This window comes from Drosophila persimilis, unplaced genomic scaffold, assembly GCF_003286085.1.
Source record: "Drosophila persimilis strain 14011-0111.01,24,50 unplaced genomic scaffold, DperRS2 tig00001296-arrow-arrow-pilon, whole genome shotgun sequence".
Taxonomy (NCBI): domain Eukaryota; kingdom Metazoa; phylum Arthropoda; class Insecta; order Diptera; family Drosophilidae; genus Drosophila; species Drosophila persimilis.
In genome coordinates, this window is record NW_020825460.1 from 156,170 (window position 1) to 161,599 (window position 5,430).

The following is a 5,430-nucleotide window of genomic DNA, read 5'->3' on the forward strand; positions in this document are numbered from 1 at the left end:
GGGCTTGGGGGGGGTGGAGCCGAGCAGCATACCAAACGCATTTTGTGGCGCCACTTGATGAGGTGATACTTACGATTAAGAGTGACCTTTAACACCCTCCCCCTACCCCTCCCCCACCCCCCTCTAAATACAGTTGTCTAAGTGCAAAGCGCATCATTTAGTTGTAGTTTAACTATGGATAAATTGGAATGATTTCTAGGCATCTAAGATCTAACAAATTCAACAAAAAATACATACATAAATCTTTTCTTGTGGAAAATAAAGTCTAAGAAGAGGAAAACTCCCTCAAAGTTCTGTTTGTTTTGGCCTTGGAGGATTCCTGCTGCCAAATTCTGCCCTCAATTTAATTTCATTTCCCCTTTAAGCTGCTCCTCTCCTGTGATTGACACTCAAACATCAGGCAGACACTCGTTCGCCGTTCGCGCATCTTTTGGCCCGCATTCCGCTGCCATTCTGTTGCCATTCTGCTGACACTCTGCTGGCACTCTGCTGGTATTAAGGCCTAAATGAAATAAACGAGTAGCAAACGACAAATGACAGTAAAAAGTGAATGAAAAACAAATGGCAGCAGTGTTTGGAGACCGTTGATTAATTGTAAGTTTAATCAAATGGTGGGGGCGGACAGGGCAGGGCAATGCGTATTTGTCAAAGTGAAGTGGACTGATCGATAAACGAATAAAAGATACCCAGCAGAAGGGCAGCACAAGAGCCATTGGGAATGCATCCATCGGGGAAACCTCTACTCTTCGTTTTATTACATATTTCCCACAGAAAAGGCAGATATGGTCCTGCTTTTATGGTCCCTAGACTCCATTATAGGGGAACTTTTGCTAGAATCCTTTCAGATAGATTGCTGGGAGTAAAAAGGGAAGGAATCTTCCTTTTCTTTTCCGACTTTAGCCCCAGATGCGAAATAGGGAGATCTTTCAGGGTTCAGGATTAAACTAAGGGATGCCACAGGTACAGGAATGCGGTACCTATTACACGGGTAGTATGCCAGGCATCCAGAATGCCTATTAGTATCTCCTTCGGTGTCTGGTAGACAAAAGGTTAGACTATATCGAGTCAAAGTGGTGTCAAAGTTCTCTCCTGAATCTTTGTTTTTCCACAGACAAGCACGGAGGAACCTGGCCATAAGGAGCGTCTTTCAAATACGAGTTTTCCATTTCTATCTCCCCACATTCCATCTTTCTTTGGCGCATATAGGGTACACGAAAAGCACAAACAGATGACCCAATTTGTAGCCTGCTAATGGCCAGCACTTCAGCATTCGTTCAATGGCCGACAGATACTTAAAATATGATGTATCTTCATGGCTTCTAATGCAAAAACAAAAGATACTTGCCCCAAAAAAGATGCCTCAATCGATTAACAAAGAAGGAGGGACGTGGAAGGAGGTGCCGTCTGCTCTTCGGAAATTAGAAAATTCAAAGTGTTTCATCACTCACTGCGGAGGGAGGGAGTGTCACTCGCCCCCCAAAACGCGGGGGGGACTGTCATAAATTTTTGATAAAGGACCTCCACCAGGCCGTGGGCGTGGGCGTGGACGCGGGCGCAGATGGGCATTAAATTTCCCCTCCAAGACATTGCCTTGCATAATTATCACTTTCTTTTTGGCGGAAATTACAATTTGAGGCCAGCATTAATTTATAGATTTTCCATAAATGCACATTTTCCGATTCATTTAATGCGAAATACATTTTTGCTAAATTAATTTGCTAAAAAAAAAAGGATAAAGAAAAAGAGAAAAAGTTAGAGATAAACCCGGAAAAGCCAAAGAAGAAAATGTGTAAAACAATGACCCATCCCCCCCACACCCCATTTCCCCAAATGCGAAAATTAATAAAGTGTTTGAGGGGTGAAAATTAAGACTAAATTAGTGGAAATTATGGATTTATCAGCTCTTAAAAATAAATCAAATGCAGCTCGGAAACTCCCAGGGGATTGAAATATTTGCTAATTACGTATTCATTTTATAATGACTCAATGCCAAAGCCAATTATGCTGGCCAAATGGCAATTATGGGGCTTTAATGGAGCTAATATATTTAATGTGTATTTTTTTGGTAAATTTTAAATGGATTTTAATGAAGGAAAGCACTGAGGGGACACCCCTTTTTCCATTGGAAATTACAGATATTCAATGAATACATGATTATTGCTTGAATTTATAAATGAACTCTCTTTGAGGCAACTTCCAGCAAATTCCAGCTAATTTTTGGGTTGAAAATTCTTAAAAAAAAAGAATAAACTTTCAGCTTTTTAAAGTTGAAAATCTCTTTAAAAAGGCTTCAAGCAGACACCCTACTGAAGAGGTGGAAATGTCACTGATGTCCTATGAGTGGCAATACAATCGAAAAGCTAATGCTAAAAGCAGCTAAAGAACAGTCGGATTAAAGTCCAGTAAACGGAGGGAAACCCGAGGAATGGAAAATGGCAACAGCGAACAGTTTTTGCAGGGAAAAACCTATCAAAAGCAGAGTAAAAACCCCACAGGAAATGGCAGTTGTGTTTCGCAAGCCAAACCCAATCAATTATGAATCAATTGCCAATGAAACTATCTGTTTGCCAGCTTCCCTAAAACCCCAACTAATTATTTAAGAGGGGGAAAACAGCTCAAGTGAAAAACCCCCCCATTCGTTGATTCGTTTGCCCTTTTTTTGCAGTTAAAATATGGAAAATATTACCCTCACTGCAGAGCATATTTTCTGTTTCCTTCTGTTTCCGCTAAATCATCATCAGTTAATTATAAAATCCACCAACGCCGGGGGCCAGAGCATTTTCCCCAAATGCAATTGTTACAAATTTCATTGAGTTAAGCGCCACATCAAGGCCGCCGCCGAGCACGAGACCTAGAACTTGGTGGCGGGAAAAGGGGGGCCATGGAGAGTGGCTGGACCTTGGCTCTGAAAATTTTCGACTGTTTAACGAGTGGCGCCACAGCTGGCCGGGCACTGGCGGCAAAGGCCAAAATAGAAATTAGCATAATTGCTGGGTCCGAGCGGGAGGAGAAAATTCAAATGAAGGGGAGGCACCACGCCCCCCTCTAATTACCCTGTAATTTATGCCTGCCCCCTCGCGTCGCTCGATGTGTGAACATTTTTGCAGAGCAATTTCATGTCAAAACTTTTGATTGATTTACGCCACGCTCTGGCACTCCTCCTCCCCCCCCTCCACACTCTCCAATCGGGCGGAGAATAGCCTGTCAATCAATGAATTTTCCACTGGCTCTCGCATGGAATTTCCCATTGTCTCATTGATCGTTCATTAATAAGGGGGAAAAAACTTGAATTTGATTACGAAAATTCGTCCGAAGGCATAAAAGTTTCTTTTCTTCAAACAGAAATCTCATCCCAGGTCTTTTTCCCCACATTTCCATCGTGTATTCCCGCCGTCATGTGGGAATTTTCCATAGCGTTTGTCATCTAGGAAATTTCCTTGACGATCCGTAGATTCCCCCCCCCCCCCCCCCCCCCCCCCCCTTCGAATATTTATGTGTTATCGTTAGCCAAAATCCATTGACAGCTGCGGCTCTTGACGACCTCACACGCCACATGCTCGCCTTGTTTATAGGCCAATGTCTTTCCTGGGGGGAAAACATATTTCAAAAGGAGTTTGGCGCATATTCTGGGCCATAAATTGCAGAGCTTTCAATGAAAACTAACGGAAATCCATGGAAATCCGGGACTATGATTGATAGATGGCATGCCCTTCGATGGAGCAGATTCCAAGAATGTTGGAGCATTCAACGTGTCTGCAAAGGTCTCTAATTAGGGGGGAAAATTCTCACTTTTACAATGAAATTGGAACCAAAAAAGTCACATAGTTTCGATGGAAATTTGCCACTGAAAACTGGCTTACTTTCGATGGACAATTTCCACTGAAAACTGTCTTGCTTTGGGTGGATAATTTCCACTGAAAACCTTCCTGCTTTGGCTGGACATTTTCCACTGAAAACCTTCCTGCTTTGGCTGGACATTTTCCCCTGAAAACTGTCCTGCTTTGGGTGGATAATTTCCACTGAAAACCTTCCTGCTTTGGGTGGATAATTTCCACTGAAAACCTTCCTGCTTTGGCTGGACATTTTCCACTGAAAACTGGCCTGCTTTGGCTGGACATTTTCCACTGAAAACTGGCCTGCTTTGGCTCGACTTTGGACAAGTTTGACGCCACCTGAACAGAGCGAAACTTCAGAGAAATCTTGGCCTGTGAAAGCAGAACCTCGTCCGCTTTCATCTTGATTCGCCCGAAGATTCCCTCAAGACTTGTCCCTGGACGTGGCGCATATTCAGGGCAGTAATGCGAAACCTGAATCCACCTGAAGGAAACCCTAAGCCTCCCCCTCCACCTCCTGCCAAATCCACCACCAATTTACCCAATTTATCAAATGCGCAACAAAAATACAAAACCCAAATCGCAATAGATTGTCGCCTGCCCCACGTTCGTGCCACACAATGAAATACAGAAACAAAAACAATGTCAAGTCATTTGTCAACAGAACAGAAAAGTGATAAATGTTTTAATTATGGGCCGCCTTGCCCCTCCCCCCCGCCCCTGCCAGCCAAGAAAATATTAAATTGCGCGACATTTCTCGTTGTCAAGGTGCTGGCTTCCACCAAAGCCAAAGGTTGCCCGAAGGTCTGAAGGTCTGAAGGTCTGAGGTCCAAAGGGCTTGAGCTTCAGCTTTCTACGTGGCCATCAAAATCTAGGGATAATTTGCCCCTTAAATCCCTTTTTTCAAAGTGGTTTCTCTTCAGATGATGGCCGGGGCCAAAGATCTGCGACTTCTTGTGCTTCCCTTTGGCGGCGCCTCTGCCTTCCGCAACACGTGGCGTATACGCAATGGCGGAGCCTTAAATTATTCACCAAAGACAGATCCATCGACGCCCATGCTGATTTATGCTCTGATGCTTTCTGCATTTTATTTTTGGGTGGGTGGGGCGGTGGGGGGGGCCTAAGGAAATTGTGAAATATTTATTTGTGCAAAAATTAGGGCCAACAAAATCAGGGTCAAAGGCGAAAAGGCAGGGCGCCCGAGATGCACGTGCCATCATTCGTAATTGATTGATTGATTGATTGATTGGCAAGCAAACGGAAGGCAACAGCTGACAAGAAGAGCAAACAGCAAGTACGAGTGGCAAGTGGCAAGTGGCAAGCGGCAAGCGGCAAGTGGCAAGCATTGGGGAAATCTTTCGTTTGTTTCCAGTTCGTTGGCCTGCAATGTTCTCGAAGCCAATAATCCCTGTTTAAGCCCTGAATGCCATTGTGGCTTAAAGCCTTCTCGCTGTCCAGTGACCCCAAAAAACCGTCGGCCAGCGAAAACTTTCGAGTTTTGCCCGAAAGTTTCAGCCGCCGCTTAATTGCTTTTCAATAGCAAAAATGAATAGTAGGAAAGAATGTGTGTTCCACCGATGGTTGGGGCATGCGGCAT